Source organism: Coptis chinensis, chromosome 2, assembly GCF_015680905.1.
Source record: "Coptis chinensis isolate HL-2020 chromosome 2, ASM1568090v1, whole genome shotgun sequence".
Classification (NCBI taxonomy): Eukaryota; Viridiplantae; Streptophyta; class Magnoliopsida; order Ranunculales; family Ranunculaceae; genus Coptis; species Coptis chinensis.
The window spans coordinates 113,967,545-113,985,919 of NC_141457.1; the positions used below are offsets into that span (position 1 = coordinate 113,967,545).

Sequence of the window (18,375 nt, forward strand, 5' to 3'; positions counted from 1 at the left end):
GAGAATGCTTCAATGTATACTCAAGATAGACTTATTGTTAAATAATATAATACCTTAGCAAAAGTAATTGCATTTTCTTGGGAATTTGGTGAAAATTTTGAATATAGATATTATAGACATGACAGCAAAACCGACATATAAAATCCTAAAAGAAAAAACCTACGCAACTAAGCCAGGGTTTTGGATTAAGCCAAATAGCTTGAAAGTTGCTCCGAATGGTATGCTTTGAAAAATGAGCGATTTTGTGGAATTTCTTGTGTGTGCGTGTGTGTGTGTGTCTGTTTTTCAAATTTTTTTTGTAGTATATAATCTACGAATAAAAGATTATTTTATTTTTATAGTATATACTCTTCGAATAAAAGAAAATGTTTTTTTTCCCAAAACATATAAAAGAAATGTGATTTCAATATTTAAATTTTATGTGAACAACTTAGCCAAATAAAGAAGACAAAGTACTTAAATAAAACTTATTGTAAAACTTGTTTCCAAACTTCTAATTCAATAGGAATCGAAGGAAAGTCGAAGGAAAGAGGTTAGGCAAGAAATAAGGTGAATTGAGAGAGGTTAGGCAATGATTAATTTATACGTTGTTGTATGTGTGGCCTATGTTCAGAACTTGCATGTTCAATATTTATACTACACATTTTTGTCAACACACAATAAGTTACCAACTATATCCAAAATTAAGTTAAACAACTGCCAAACATTAACATGTTTCTTCTTGATGTCGTGAGAATCATGTATTTTGGTCAACCAAAAAATAATCAAATATGTGAATTAGAAGGAGGCCTTCCAAGAGTGGGTGAGATTTCACCAGCAATGCGATGTTATATGGCATTGATTAAATTCAATATATACAATCCTTAATTTTGCTCTCACTTATAATACTACTTCCTCAAGTTCATAGATTGCCTCAATTACAATGCACGTTAGGCCATCAAAAGTGAAGCTTCGCTGGAACAATAATGTTGTGCCGAGAACTCCATGTCAATCGGCAGATAGTATATAGTAATATCTTGAAACTAATCCATAGCGTTGACCATTCATATAGCAATGCCTGAAGGTTAAGAAAACCATTTATAATGAGAATGCTTAAATGTAAGCTCAAGATAGACTTATTGTTAAATAATATAATACTTTAACGAAAGTAATTGCATTTTCTTGGGAATAGGGTAAAAATTTGATTCTAGATATTATAGACATGACTACAAAATAGACATATAAAAACCTAAAAGAAAAAACCTACACAACTAAGCCAGGGTTTTGAATTAAGCCAAAAAGCTTTAAGGTTGTCTCCAGTGGGTATTCTTTAAAAGTCGAGCGAAGTTCGTGGAACTTTGTTTGTTGTGTGTGTGTGTGTGTGTGTGTGTTTTTTTTTTTTTTTTTTTTTTTTTTGATTTTTTTGTAGTATATAATCTACAAATAAAAGATTTTTTTTTTTCCTGTAGTATACTCTTCGAATAAAAGAAAATGTTTTTTTTCCCCAAAATATATAAAAGAAATATGATTTCTATATTGAAATTTTATGTGAACAACTTAGCCAAATAAAGAAGACAAAGTACTTAAATAAAACTTTCAGTAAAACTTGTTTCCAAACTTCTAATTCAACGGAAATCAAAGGAAAGTCGAAGGAAAGTGGTTAGGCAAGAAATAACGTGATCTGAGAGAGGTTAGACAATGATTAATTTATACGTTGTTGTATGTGTGGCCTATGTTCAGAACTTGCATGTTCAATATTTACACTACATGTTTTTGTCAACACACAAAAAGTTACCTACTATATCCAAAATTAAACTAAACAGCTGCCAAACATTAATATGTTTCTTCTAGATGTCGTGAGAATCAAGTATTTTTGTCAACCAAAAAATAATCAAATATGTGAATTAGAAGGAGGCTTTCCAAGAGTGGGTGAGATTTCACCAGCAATGGGATGTTACATGGCTTTCATAAAATTCAATATATACAATCCTTAATATGCTCTCACTTATAATACTTCTTGGTCAAGTTCATAGATTGCCACAATTAAAATGCACGTTGGGCCATCAAAAGTGAAGCTTTGCTGGAACAATGTTGTACCGAGCTCTCCATGTCAATCAGCAGATAGTATATGGTAATATCTTGTAACTAATCCATTGCGTTGACCATTCATATAGCAATGCCTGAAGGTTAAGAAAACCATTTATAATGAGAATGCTTAAATGTATACTAAAGATAGACTTATTGTTAAATAATATAATACGTTAGCGAAAGTAATTGCATTTTCTTGGGAATTGGGTAAAATTATGAATCTAGATATTATAGACATGACTGCAAAACGGACATTTAAAACATAAAAGAAAAAACCTACACAACTAAGCCAGGGTTTTGAATTAATTCAAATAGCTTTAAGGTTGCTCCGAATGGTATTCTTTGTATGCTGAGCGAGTTCGTGGAACTTCTTGTGTGTGTGTGTGTGTGTGTGTGTGTGTGTGTTTTTATTTTATTTTTTGACTCTTTTTAATTTTTTTGTAGTATATAATCTAAGAATAAAAGATTTTTTTTTTTTTTTTTTTTTTTGCTTATAGTATGCTCTTCGAATAAAAGAAAATGTTTTTTTTCCCCACAATATATAAATGAAATGTGATTTCTATATTGAAATTTTATGTTAACAACTTATCCAAATAAAGAAGACAAAGTACTTAAATAAAACTTACTGTAAAACTTGTTTCCAAACTTCTAATTCAACGGGGATCGAAGGAAAGTAGAAGGAAAGGGGATAGGCAAAAAATAAGGTTATCTGAGATAAGTTAGGCAATGATTAATTCAGAACATTTGTGTTAAATATTTACACTACACGTTTTTGTCAATACATAATAAGTTACCAACTATATCCATAATTAAACTAAACAAGTACCAAACATTAACATGTTTCTTCTTGATTTCGTGAGAATAAAGAATTTTGGTCTGCCAAAAAATAATCAAATTTGTGTATTAGAAGGAGGCCTTCCAAGAGTGAGTGAGTTCACCAGCAATGCGATGTTACATGGCTTTGATAAAATTCAATATATGCAATCCTTAATTATTCTCTAACTTATAATACTACTTGCTCAAGTTCATAGATGGCCTCAATTACAAGGCACGTTGGGCCATCAAAAGTGAAGCTTCGCTGGAACAATGTTGTACCGAGCTCTCCATGTCAATCAGCAGATAGTATAAGGTAATATCTTGTAACTAATCCATAGCGTTGACCATTCATATATCAATGCCTGAAGTTTAAGAAAACCATTTATAATGAGAATGCTTCAATGTATAGTCAAGATAGACTTATTGTTAAATAATATAATACCTTAGCGAAAGTAATTGCATTTTCTTGGGAATTTGGTAAAATTTTGAATCTAGATATTATAGACATGACTGCAAAACAGACATATAAAATCCTAAAAGAAAAAGCTTACGCAACTAAGCCAGGGTTTTGGATTAAGCCAAATAGCTTGAAGGTTGCTCCGAATGGTATGCTTTGAAAAATGAGCTATTTTGTGGAATTTCTTGTGTGTGCATGTGTGTGTGTGTGTGTGTTTTTTTTTTTCAAATTTTTCTTGTAGTATATAATCTACGAATAAAAGATTATTTTTTTTTAATTTTTTTTTGTAGTATATACTCTTCGAATAAAAGAAAATGTTTTTTTTCCCCACAATATATAAAAGAAATGTGATTTCTATATTGAAATTTTATGTTAACAACTTAGCCAAATAAAGAAGACAGAATACTTAAATTAACTTACAGTAAAACTTGTTTCCAAACTTCTAATTCAACGGGGAACGAAGGAAAGTAGAAGGAAAGGGGAATAGGCAAAAAATAAGGTGATCTGAGATAGGTTAGGTAATTATTAATTCAGAACTTTCGTGTTCAATATTTACACTACACGTTTTTGTAAACACACAATAAATTACCAACTATATCCATAATTAAACTAAACAACTGTCAAACATTAACATGTTTATTCTTGATTTCGTGAGAATAAAGAATTACGGTCTGCCAAAAAATAATCAAATTTGTGTATTAGAAGGAGGCCTTCCAAGAGTGGGTGAGTTCACCAGCAATGCGATGTTACATGGCTTTAATAAAATTCAATATATGCAATCCTTAATTATGCTCTCACTTATAATACTACTTGCTCAAGTTCATAGATTGCCTCAATTACAATGCATGTTGGGCCATCAAAAGTGAAGCTTCGCTGGAACAATGTTGTACCGAGCTCTCCATGTCAATCAGCAAATAGTATAAGGTAATATCTTGTAACTAATCCATAGCGTTCACCATTCATATATCAATGCCTGAAGTTTAAGAAAACCATTTATAATGAGAATGCTTCAATGCATAGTCAAGATAGACTTATTGTTAAATAATATAATACCTTAGCGAAAGTAATTACATTTTCTTGGGAATTTGTTAAAATTTTAAATCTAGATATTATAGACATGACTGCAAAAACGACATATAAAATCCTAAAAGAAAAAACCTACAGAAGTAAGTCAGGGTTTTGGATTAAGCCAAATAGCTTGAAGGTTGCTCCGAATGGTATGCTTTGAAAAATGAGCGATTTTTTGGAATTTCTTGTGTGTGTGCGTGTGTGCGTGTGTGTGTGTGTGTGTGTGTGTGTTTTTGTAGTATATAATCTACGAATAAAAGATTATTTTTTTTTTGTAGTATATACTCTTCGAATAAAAGAAAATATTTTTTTTCCCAGAACATATAAAAGAAATGTGATTTCAATATTTAAATTTTATGTGAACAACTTTGCCAAATAAAGAAGACAAAGTACTTAAATAAAACTTATTGTAAAACTTGTTTCCAAACTTCTAATTCAACTGGAATCGAAGGAAAGTCGAAGGAAAGTGGTTAGGCAAGAAATAAGGTGATCTGAGAGAGGTTTGGCAATTATTAATTTATACCTTGTTGTATGTGTGGCCTATGTTTAGAACATTTATGTTCAATATTTATACTACACGTTTTTGTCAACGCACAATAATTTACCAACTATATCCATAATTAAACTAAACAACTGCCAAACATTAACATGTTTCTTCTTGATGTCGTGAGAATCAAGTATTATCGTCTACGAAAAAATAATCAAATATGAGAATTAGAAGGAGGCCTTCCAAAATTGGGTGAGTTCACCAGCAAAGCGATGTTCCATGGCTTCGATAAAATTCAATATATACAATCCTTAATTATACTCTCACTTATAATACTACTTGCTCAAGTACATAAATTGCCTCAATTACAATGCACGTTGGACCATCAAAAGTGAGGCTTCGATGGAACAATGTTGTACCGAGCTCTCCATGCCAATCAGCAGATAGTATATGGTAATATCTTATAACTAATCCATAGCGTTGACCATTCATATAGCAATGCCTGAAGGTTAAGAAAACCATTTATAATGAGAATGCTTAAATGTATACTCAAGATAGACTTATTGTTAAATAATATAATACCTTAGCGAAAGTAATTGCATTTTCTTGGGAATTGGGTAAAATTTTGAATCTATATATTATAGACATAACTGCAAAACAGACATATAAAAACCTAAAAGAAAAAACCTACACAACTAAGCCAGGGTTTTGAATTAAGCCAAATAGCTTTAAGGTTGCTCCGAATGGTATTCTTTGAAAGTTGAGCGAGTTCGTGGAACTTCTTGTGTGTGTGTGTTTGTGTGTGTGTGTGTGAGTGTTTTTTTTTTTTTTTTTTTTTTTTTTTTTTAGTATATAATCAACGAATAAAAGATTTTTTTTTTTTTTTTTTTTTTTTTTTTTTGTAGTATACTCTTCGAATAAAAGAAAATATTTTTTTTCCCTAAAATATATAAAAGAAATATGATTTCTTTATTGAAATTTTATGTGAACAACTAAGCCAAATAAAGAAGACAAAGTACTTAAATAAAACTTTCAATAAAAATTGTTTCCAAACTTCTAATTCAACGGGAATCGAAGCAAAGTCGAAGGAAAGAGGTTAGGCAAGAAATAAGGTGATCTGAGAGAGGTTAGACAATGATTAATTTATACGTTGTTGTATGTGTGGCCTATGTTCAGAACTTGCAAGTTCAATATTTACACTACACATTTTTGTCAACACACAATAATTTACCAACTATATCTATAATTAAACTAAACAACTGCCAAACATTTACATGTTTCTTCTTGTTGTCATGAGAATCAAGTATTTTGGTCAACCAAAAAATAATCAAATATGTGAATTAGAAGGAGGCTTTCCAAGAGTGGGTGAGATTTCACCAGCAATGCGATGTTACATGGCTTTGATAAAATTCAATATATACAATCCTTAATATGCTCTCACTTATAATACTTCTTGGTCAAGTTCATAGATTGCCACAATTAAAATGCACGTTGGGCCATCAAAAGTGAAGCTTTTCTTTAACAATGTTGTACCGAGCTCTGCATGTCAATCAGCAGATAGTATATGGTAATATCTTGTAACTAATCCATAGCGTTGACCATTCATATAGCAATGCCTGAAGGTTAAGAAAACCATTTATAATGAGAATGCTTGAGTGAATACTCAAAATAGACTAATTGTTAAATAATATAATACCTTAGCGAAAGTAATTGCATTTTCTTGGGAATTGGGTAAAATTTTGAATCTAGATATTATAGACATGACTGCAAAACCGACATATAAAAACCTAAAAGAAAAAACCTACACAACTAAGTCAGGGTTTTAAATTAAGATAAATAGGTTTAAGGTTGCTCCGATTGGTATTCTTTGAAAGTTGAGCGAGTTCGTGGAACTTCTTGTGTGTGTGCGTGTGTGTGTGTGTGTGTGTGTGTGTGTGTTTTCCTTTTTGAGTTTTTTTAAATTTTTTTTTGTAGTATATTATATACGAAATAAGGGTTTTTTTTTTTTTTTTGCTTGTATTATACTCTTCGAATAAAAGAAAAGGTTTTTTTTTCCCAGAACATATAAAAGAAATGTGATTTCTTTACTGAAATTTTATGTGAGTAACTTAGCCAAATAAAGAAGAAAAAGTACTTAAAAAAAACTTAAAGTAAAACTTGTTTCCATACTTCTAATTCAACGGGAATCGAAGGAAAGTCAAAGGAAAGAGGTTAGGCAAGAAGGCAAGAAATAAGGTTATCTGAGAGAGGTTAGGCAATGCTTAATTTATACGTTGTTGTATGTGTGGCTTATGTTCAGAACTTGCATGTTCAATATTTACACTACAAGTTTTTGTCAACACACAATAAATTACCAACTGTATACATAATTAAACTAAACAACTGCGAAACATAAACATGTTTCCTCTTGATGTCGTGAGAATCAAGCATTTTGGTCTACCAAAAAATAATCAAATATGTTAATTAGAAGGAGGCCTTCGAAGAGTGGGTGAGATTTCACAAGTAATGCGTTGTTACATGGCTTTGATAAAATTCAATATATACAATCCTTAATTATGCTCTCACTTATAATACTACTTGCTCAAGTTCATAGATTGCCTCAATTACAATGCACGTTGGGCAATCGAAAGAGAATCTTCGCTAGAACAATGTTGTACCGAGCTCTCCATGTCAATCAGCAGATAGTATATGGTAATATCTTGTAACTAATCCATAACGTTGACCATTCATGTGGCAATGCCTGAAGGTTAAGAAAACAATTTATAATGAAAAATTTTAAATGTATACTCAAGATAGACTTATTGTTAAATAATATAATACCTTAGCGAAAGTAATTGCATTTTCTTGGGAATTGGGTAAAATTTTGAATCTAGATATTATAGACATGACTGCAAAACTGACATATAAAAACATAAAATAAAAAACCTACACAACAAAGCCAGGGTTTTGAATTAAGCCAAATAGCTTTAAGGTTGCTCCGAATGGTACTGTTTGAATGCTGAGTGAGTTCGTGGAACTTCTTATGTGTGTGTATGTGTGTGTGTGTGTGTGTGTGTGTGTGTGTGTGTGTGTGTGTGTGTGTGTGTGTGTGTGTGTGTTTTTATTTTATTTTATTTTCTGAATTTTTTTGTAGTATATAATCTACAAATGAAAGATTTTTTTTTTTTTTGTTTGTAGTATACTCTTCGAATAAAAGAAAATGTTGTTTTTTCCCAGAACATATAAAAGAAATGTGATTTCTATATTGAAATTTTATGTGAACAACTTAGCCAAATAAAGAAGACAAAGTACTTAAATAAAACTTACAGTAAAACTTGTTTCCAAACTTCTAATTCAATAGGAATCGAAGGAAAGTCAAAGGAAAGAGGTTAGGCAAGAAATAAGGTGAACTGAAAGAGGTTAGGGAATGATTAATTTATACGTTGTTGTATGTGTGGCCTTTGTTCAGAACTTGCATCTTCAATATTTATACTACACGTTTTTGTCAACACAAAATAAGTTACCGACTATATCCAAAATTAAACTAAACAACTGCCAAACATTAACATGTTTCTTTTTGATGTCGTGAGAATCATTAATTTTGTTAGACCAAAAAATTATCAAATATGTGAATTAGAAGGAGGCCTTCCAAGAGTGGGTGAGATTTCACCAGCAATGCGATGTTATATGGCATTGATCAAATTCAGTATATACAATCCTTAATTATGCTCTCAATTATAATACTACTTCCTCAAGTTCATAGATTGCCTCAATTACAATGCACGTTAGGTCATAAAAAGTGAAGCTTCGCTGGAACAATGTTGTGCCGAGCACTCCATGTTAATCAACAGATAGTATATAGTAATATCTTGTAACTAATCCATACTGTTGACCAATCATATAGCAATGCCTGAAGGTTAAGAAAACCATTTATAATGAGAATGCTTAAATGTATACTCAAGATAGACTTATTGTTAAATAATATAATACCTTAACGAAAGTAATTGCATTTTCTTGGGAATAGGGTAAAATTTTAATTATACATATTATAGACATGACTGCAAAACAGACATATAAAAACCTAAAAGAAAAAACCTACACAACTAAGCCAGGGTTTTGAATTAAGCCAAATACCTTTAAGGATGCTCCGAATGGCATTCTTTGAAAGCTGAGCGAGTTCGAGGAACTTCTTGTGTGTGTGTGTGTTTGTTTTTTTTTTTTTTTTTTTTTTTTTGAATTTTTGAATCTTTTTGTAGTATATAATCTACGAATAAAAGTTTTTTTTTTTTTTTTTTGTAGTATACTCTTCAAATAAAAAAAAATGTTTTTTCCCCAAAATATATAAAAGAAATATGATTTCTATATTGAAATTTATGTGAACAACTTCGCCAAATAAAGAAGACAAAGTACTTAAATAAAACTTTCAATAAAACTTGTTTCCAAACTTCTAATTCAACGGGAATCAAAGGAAAGTCGGAGGAAAGAGGTTACGCAAGAAATAAGGTGATATGAGAGAAGTTAGACAATGATTAATTTATACGTTGTTGTATGTGTGGCCAATGTTAAGAACTTGCATGTTCAATATTTACACTACACATTTTTGTCAACACACAATAATTTACCAACTATAACCATAATTAAACTAAACAACTTCCAAACATTGACATGTTTCTTCTTGTTGTCATGAGAATCAAGTATTTTGGTCTACCAAAAATAATCAAATATGTGAATTAGAAAGAGGCCTTCCAAGAGTGGGTGAGATTTCACCAGCAATGCGATGTTACATGGCTTTGATAAAATTCAAAATATACAATCCTTAATTATGCTCTCACTTATAATACTACTTGCTCAAGTTCAAAGATTGCCTCAATTACAATGCACGTTGGGCCATCAAAAGTGAAGCTTCGCTGGAATAATGTTGTACCGAGCTCTCCATGTCAATCAGCAGATAGTATATGGTAATATCTTGCAACTAATCCATAGCGTTGACCATTCATATAGCAATGCCTAAAGGTTAAAAAACCATTCATAATGAGAATGCTTAAATGTATACTCAAGATAGACTTATTGTTAAATAATATAATACCTTAACGAAAGTAATTGCATTTTCTAGGGAATAGGGTAAAATTTTGATTCTAGATATTATAGACATGACTGCAAAACAGACATATAAAAACCAAAAAGAAAATACCTACACAACTAAGCTAGGGTTTTGAATTAAGCCAAATAGCTTTAAGGTTGCTCCAAATGGTATTCTTTGAAAGTCGAGCGAGTTCGTGGAACTTCTTCTATGTGTGTGTGTGTGTGTGTGTTTTGAATTTTTTAATTTTTTTTGTATTATATAATCTACGAATAAAAGATTTTTTTTTTCTTTTTGTAGTATACTCTTCGAATAAAAGAAAATGGTTTTTTTCCCCCCAATATATAAAAGAAATATGATTTCTATATTGAAATTTTATGTGAACAACTTACCCAAATAAAAAAGACAAAGTACTTAAATAAAACTTTCAGTAAAACTTGTTTCCAAACTTCTAATTCAACTGGAATTAAAGGAAAGAGGGTAGACAAGAAATAAGGTGATCTGAGAGAGGTTAGACAATGATTAATTTATACGTTGTTGTATGTGTGGCCTATGTTTAGAACTTGCATGTTCAATATTTACACTGCACGTTTTTGTCAACACACAAAAATTTACCAACTATATCCTTAATTAAACTAAACAACTGCCAAACATTTACATGTTTCTTCTTGTTGTCATGAGAATCAAGTATTTTGGTTTACCAAAAATAATCAAATATGTGAATTAGAAGGAGGCCTTCCAAGAGTGGGTGAGTTCACCAGCAATGCAATGTTACATGGCTTTGATAAAATTCAATATATGCAATCCTCAATTATGCTCTCACTTATAATACTACTTGCTCAAGTTCATAGATTGCCCCAATTACAATGCACGTTGGGCCATCAAAATTGAAGCTTCACTGGAACAATGTTGTACCGAGCTCTCCATGTCAATCAGCAGATAGTATATGGTAATATCTTGTAACTAATCCATAGCGTTGACCATTCATATAGCAATGCCTGAAGGTTAAGAAAACCATTTATAATGAGAATGCTTAAGTGCATACTCAAAATAGACTAATTGTTAAATAATATAATACCTTAGCGAAAGTAATTCCATTTTCTTGGGAATTTGGTAAAATTTTGAATCTAGATATTATAGACATGACTGCAAAACCGACATATAAAAACCTAAAAGAAAAAACCTACACAACTAAGTCAGGGTTTTGAATTAAGATAAATAGGTTTAAGGTTGCTCCGATTGGTATTCTTTGAAACATGAGCGAGTTCGTGGAACTTCTTGTGTGTGTGTGTGTGTGTGTGTGTTTTTTTTTTTTCTTTTTTTAGTTTTTTGAATTTTTTTGTAGTATTAAATCTACGAAATAAGGATTTTTTTTTTTTTTTTTTTTGCTTGTATTATACTCTTCGAATAAAAGAAAAGATTTTTTTTTCCAAGAACATATAAAAGAAATGTGATTTCTGTATTGAAATTTTATGTGAGTAACTTAGCCAAATAAAGAAGACAAAGTACTTAAAAAAAACTTACAATAAAACTTGTTTCCAAACTTCTAATTTAACGGGAATCGAAGGAAAGTCGAAGGAAAGAGGTTAGGCATGAAATAAGGGGATCTGAGAGAGGTTAGGCAATGATTAATTTATACGTTGTTGTATGTGTTGCATATGTTCAGAACTTGCATGTTCAATATTTACACTACACGTTTTCGTCAACACACAATAAGTTACCAACTATAACAAAAATTAAACAAAACAACAGCCAAACATTAATATGTTTCTTTTTGATGTCGTGAGAATCAAGTATTTTGGTCAACCAAAAAATAATCAAATATATGAATTAGGAGGCCTTCCAAGAGTGGGTGAGATTTCACCATCAACGCAATGTGACATGGCTTTGATAAAATTCAATATATACAATCCTTAATTATGCTCTCACTTATAATACTACTTCCTCAAGTTCATAGATTGCCTCAATTACAATGCATGTTGGGCCATCAAAAGTGAAGCTTCGCTGGAAAAATGTTGTACCGAGCTCTCCATGTTAATCAGTAGATAGTATATGGTAATATCTTGTAACAAATCCATAGCGTTGACCATTCATATAGCAATGCCTGAAGGTTAAGAAAACCATTTATAATGAGAATGCTTAAATGTATACTCAAGATAGACTTATTGTTAAATAATATAATACATTAGCGAAATTAATTGCATTTTCTTGGGAATTGGGTACAATTTTGAATCTAGATATTATAGACATGACTGCGAAACTGACATATAAAAAACTAAAAGAAAAAACCTACACAACTAAGCCAGGGTTTTGAATTAAGCCAAATAGTTTTAAGGTTGCTCCAAATTGTATTCTTTGGAAGCAGAGCGAGTTCGTGGAACTTCTTGTGTGTCTGTGAGTGTGTTTTTTTTTTTTTTTTAATTTTAATTTTTTGAATTTTTTTTGTAGTATAATCTACGAATAAAAAAAAAAAAAATCTTGTACTATACTCTTCGAATAAAAGAAAATGTTTTTTTTCCCAAAACATATAAAAGAAATGAGATTTCTATATTGAAATTTTATGTGAACAACTTAGCCAAATAAAGGAGAAAAAGTACTTAAATAAAACTTACAATAAAACTTGTTTCCGAACTTCTAATTCAACGGGAATCGAAGGAAAGAGGTTAGGCAAGAAATAAGGTGATCTAAGAGAGGTTAGGCAATGATTAATTTATACGTTGTTGTATGTGTGGCCTATGTTCAGAACTTGCATGTTCAATATTTACACTACACGTTTTTGTCAACACACAATAAGTTACCAACTATATCCAAAATTAAACTAAACAACTGCCTAATATTAACATGTTTCTTCTTGATGTCGTGAGAATCAAGGGTTTTGGTCAACCAAAAAATAATCAAATATGTGAATTAGAAAGAGGCCATCCAAAAGTGGGTGAGATTACACCAGCAATGCGATGTTACATGGCTTTGATAAAATTCAATATATACAATCCTTCATTATGCTCTCACTTTTAATACTGCTTGCTCAAGTTCATAGATTTCCTCAATTACAATGCACGTAGGGCCATCAAAAGTGAAGCTTCGATGGAACAATGTTGTACCGAACTCTCCATTTCAATCAGCAGATAGTATATGGTAATATCTTGTAACTAATCCATAGCGTTGACCATTCATATAGCAATCCCTGAAGGTTAAGAAAATGATTTATAATGAGAATGCTTAAATGTATACTTAAGATAGACATATTGTTAAATAATATAATACCTTAGCGAAAGTAATTGCATTTTCTTAGGAATTGGGTAAAATTTTGCATCTTGATATTATAGATATGACTGTAAAACCAACATATAAAAACCTAAAAGAAAATTCCTACACAACTAAGCCAGGGTTTTGAATTAAGCCAAATAGTTTTAAGGTTGCTCCTAATTGTATTCTTTAAAAGCTGAGCGAGTTCATGGAACTTCTTGTTTGTGTGTGTGTGTGTGTGTGTGTGTGTGTGTTTTTTTTTTTTTTTTTTTTTTTCAATTTTTTTCAATTTTTTTCAATATTTAATCTAATTAGAATAAAATTTTTTTTTTTTTTTTTTTTTCGTTGTACTATACTCTACGAATAAAAGAAAAAAAAATTCCCAAAACCTATAAAAGAAATGTGATTTCTATATTGAAATTTTATGTGAACAACTTTGCCAAATAAACAAGACAAAGTACTTAAATAAAACTTACCGTGAAACTTGTTTCCAAACTTATAATTCAACGGGAATCAAAGGAAAGTCGAAGGAAAGAGGTTAGCAAGAAATAAGGTGATCTGAGAGAGGTTAGGCAATGATTAATTTATACGTTGTTGTATGTGTGGCCTATGTTCAAAACTTGCATGTTCAATATTTGCACTACACGTTTTTGTCAACACACAATAAGTTACCAACTATATCCAAAATTAAACTAAACAACTGCCAAACATTAACATGTTTCTTCTTGATGTCGTGAGAATCAAGTATTTTGGTCAACCAAAAAATAATCAAATATGTGAATTAGAAGGAGGCCTTCCAAGAGTGGGTGAGTTCACCAGCAATGCGTTGTTACATGGCTTCGATAAAATTCAATATATACAATCCTTAATTATGGTCTCACTTTAACCCAGTTAGTACCCTTTAACTTCACACCTCCACTCTCCTCTGTCTCTTCTCAAAGATGAGACTCCTTCTCTTTTGAACCTTTCAACTGAACCCATTTAGGGCTGCCTACGTACCCCCTTCAGGGAGGATCAAGCTGTGCCGTAGTTCTCTCTCTCTCCACTCTTGGATTCTCCTCTTCTTTAGATGTCCTCTCTTCTCTCTCTCCTCTCTTGGATTCTCCTCTTCTTTAGATGTCCTCTCTTCTCTCCTCTCACTCTCTTGGATTCTCCTCTTCTTTAGATGTCCTCTCTTCTCTCCTCTTCTCTTCTCCTCTACCTTTCTCCTCTTTTATATATCTTCTAACCACCCCCTCTCTCTAACCGCTAACCGCTCCTTTATCCCACCTTATTCTTTCTAGTTCCATGACCACTAATTGTCCAACTATCTCTTGATATATCGCGGCTTTGTTATCGTACTCCCGTATGCCCCTTCACTATTCTGCCTCCCTTTGGGTCATTGAAACCACACTGGTCCCTATGCCCCTCCAGATTCCGTCCCTTACATGATTCGCGGACTGGATCACGTGCTCCCTCTTTCTTCTACCTTACGCTGTCTCGGTCCCGAAGACATGTCATCTTGATGTTCACGAATTAGGCCGATACAGATGCCCCCTCTCGGGTCCGTCGACGAAGACGGTGGACCCGAAGACCATGGCGCCCCCTCGTATAATGCATTTCGAATTCCAAACCTTCGCAAAGATATCATGGCGTGATCTCATAATTTTGTGTAATCCTCTAGCACTAGCTTGTTTTCCATCTCGAATTATCTAATAGTTTGAATATGTCTCCATTTATATCATTCTGGCTCATATTGATATTTTCTCAGCTCATCTCTTGAAGTTTTCGCCCCTACTAGTTTAAGGGTGTGTCCAACCAACGCTTGTTTTGGACAAGAGGGTCCACGGATGGCTCCTCCCACTTGCTGCACTCATATAGCAAGGAATATACTCAGATAGCTTGCCCCCGGTTTGTTTTTCCATGGCCTTGAACTAAGCGGTGTCATCAATAAATGACTTCGGTTTGCTCTCGCGTTCAAGTTATTTGCCCCCTCGCTCTCCTTTATTGAACTCACTAGCATGTCCGCGATGTGTCTCAACCCAGCCATCAACTCTCCTTCACATAGCTCACTACTATGTCCGTGATATGTCTCATCCCCGCCATCAACTCTCTTTCAAAGAACTCACTGCATAAGTTGATTCGGACATCTAGTCCATCCCCAAGGGCTCATCCCCCTTTTTTGATCACTGTGAAGCTTGTTAGGGTTGCCCCCAAGTTTGATTCGGACATCTAGTCCGCGAAGGGCTCATCCCCCCGCTTTCTTTGATCAGCTGTGAAGCTTGTTAGGGTTGCCCCCAAGTTTGATTCGGACATCTAGTCCGCGAAGGGCTCATCCCCCGCTTTTTTGATCATCCACGTGAAGCTTGTTAGGGTTGTCCCCAAGTTGATTCGACATCTAGTCCACGGGGGGCTCATCCCCCCCGCTCTCTAGCTTATAGGCAGCTCATTTTGCCCCCAAGCTTGATTCGACATCTAGTCCACGAAGGCTCATCCCCCGCTCTCGGCTTATAGGCAACTCAATTTGCCCCTAAGTTTGATTCGGACATCTGCGGTCCACGAAGGGCTCATCCCCCGCTCTCTAGCTTAGAGGCAGCTCAATTTGCCCCTAAGTTTGATTCGGACATCTAGTCCACGGCGGCTCATCCCCCTCTCGGGGCTTAGAGGCAGCTCAATTTGCCCCTAAGTTTGATTCGGACATCTGCGGTCCACGAAGGGCTCATCCCCCCCGCTGTCTTTGGTCAGCTGTGAAGCCTGATGGGGGCAGCTCAGTTTGCCCCCAAATTATTTTCGTTCATAGCCCGTCATGTACGTTCATAGCCCAAACTCCGAGGTTCCCCGTATAGCTAGTACGGGGCTCGACTCTGGTCTTACTCAATGCTATATCATGCAATATACATTTAATACATTTAATGCAGACAGTAAACTCTTTGATGATAATATAGTGTATGCAAATAAGGTAGTAAATGAGGTGAGATGGATCCATCTCCCAATACTAGCTCAAACTCCGCTCGGTTCCACGGTACCGCAATTCTTTCTCTTTCTCTGTAACCTGAAACTTTCATGGTTGAGTGTTGGGGGCAATCACGTTTCTCATTCATGGTCCGCGACCTCTCAGAGCGAATAGGCTCGCGGAAAACCACGAGGTCTGGGGACAATCCCAATCTGTCCCCGCATACATCTCTGCTAAGGACGGGGACAAGGCTTGCTTGCCCCCAGTGTAACTATGGCTGACGGCCGAGTCCCTACTCGTCCGTCCATTACGTACATGACGGTAAAAGAAACGAGTTACCTGCCACGGTGTATGCCTCTTTATGCTTTTTGTAATCATCTTACCATCCGTAATCAGACGTTCCAGAACGTTGATCTCAGCCCCAATCTATTGATCCCATTGTTCCTTTGTCTCTCCAACTTCCTTGCTGTGCTTAGCAGCCTCCAAGTTTCCCACTCCATATATCGAACAATTGTTGTATACAAATCTGCTAAAGATGTTCTATCGTCTTTGGAAGTTCAATGTCCTTACTGAAAAAGCAAAGATGAAACCAAAGAGCACGGTGAACATAACTATCATCACAGAAACAAGTGGTAGGTAATCATGTCCGGGCGAAATATCTCCTCGAAATTCTTTAACTTGCTCTTGCTCACCCGGGTCGGAAAATCTCTCGCTTACATCTCCATACTGTGAAACAACCAAACCATACAAGGTCCAAGAGACGGGAGAAGCCCCGTAGTACCATCTCCACCACACTGGCATCCTCGGTCTTGGCACTATAAAGCCTGAGAAGAGATTCCATATGGAATAGAAGGCAGCTGAAACAACGGCAGCAATCTCGGGGTTGGGAGTCATAGCCACAGACATCATTCCATAAAATGTGAAATATAATAATGTGAAGTACATGAAGAACATATACAGTAAGAACTTGGCAGCGGTCCACTCAAATCCAATCATTGCATAAACTATAACCCCGTATACCATAGCCTGAACAAAGACATATGGAACTTCAATCATAACCTGTCCAAAAGCATAGGGCAATGCCGAATACATTCCAAAGAGCTTCTCTCGGTAAAGATCGTTCTTTCAATCGCTATAACCGGGCCGCCTGGATAGAGCATTTTGTACACCAATGAAGAGTACTGCAGCATACATGGAACCCATTGCATTGAATAAATCCTGCGGCCTCCGCCTTTTTGAGCCAAGATCCCAAAATATTGTATCGAACAGCAAAGCAATGATAGTTGTGAAGAAAATTCTCACCGCAAAGATATGGCGGGTTCATGCCAAAGATGACCAATATCTTGTTTCCAAAGGCAAGCTATGCATTGAGTATAGAAAGACTGTGAGTACTGCGCAGAGAAGTGAAGATCCTGTGAATCAGGTGAAGGGATACTCAGTTCCTTGATCAGAGCTTTGTTCCTCCCATATATCAAACAGTTATACGAAACTATATCTGGAACCAAATTGTTGCCCAAGATGTTTCCGAACTGTTCTCTAACTTCAATCATTCTTCTGCATTTGCAAAACCCATCAACAAATGTGTTATAGGTCGATATCGTGAGAGAAACACCTCTGCTCATCATATCGTCCGCAAGTGCTAGAGCCTCACTGAACTCTTCATTCGTACAATACCCACATGTTAAAGGATTATAGGTGTATGCTGAGATCACCCAACACGATTCCAACATCTTCTCAATCAAAAAGGGTTTCGTGGTGTAGTTGGTTATCACGTCAGTCTAACACACTGAAGGTCTCCGGTTCAAGTCCTTAGCGTCGTCTAACTGCCCTTTATTCAACAGCCCATTAATTAAAACATTGTAAGTAACATCCGTGGGTGCACACCCTCTCTCCTGCATTTCTTAAAAGAGGTGTAGTGCTTCATGAATCTCCCCTTCCTTGCAAAACATATCGAACAATGTATTGTCAGTAACAATTGTCGGCCTAATCCCACACTCACCCATCACCTTATATACCTCTCTAGCTTGCCTCACCAAATTCTTATCTCGAAGCATTCTTAGTATCCTGTTACAATTCCTCACATCTGGTAACAACCCTTTTCTTACCATCTTATAAAGCCGCTAAGGTACATGTAGCTCAATTGGTAGAGCGCCTGCTTAGCGTGCATGGGTTCAATTCCTCGCATCTCCAACAACTCTTTTCTTACCATCTTATAAAGCCGCTAAACATAACACAACAACCAA

General features: G+C 34.3%; 1 pseudogene; it reads right to left on the bottom strand.

Annotated features, from left to right (window-relative positions):
* Positions 1-16,672: 16,672 nt before the first annotated feature.
* Positions 16,673-17,224, bottom strand: LOC147520962 (pleiotropic drug resistance protein TUR2 pseudogene; annotated as a pseudogene).
* Between the last annotated feature and the right edge of the window lie 1,151 nt (positions 17,225-18,375).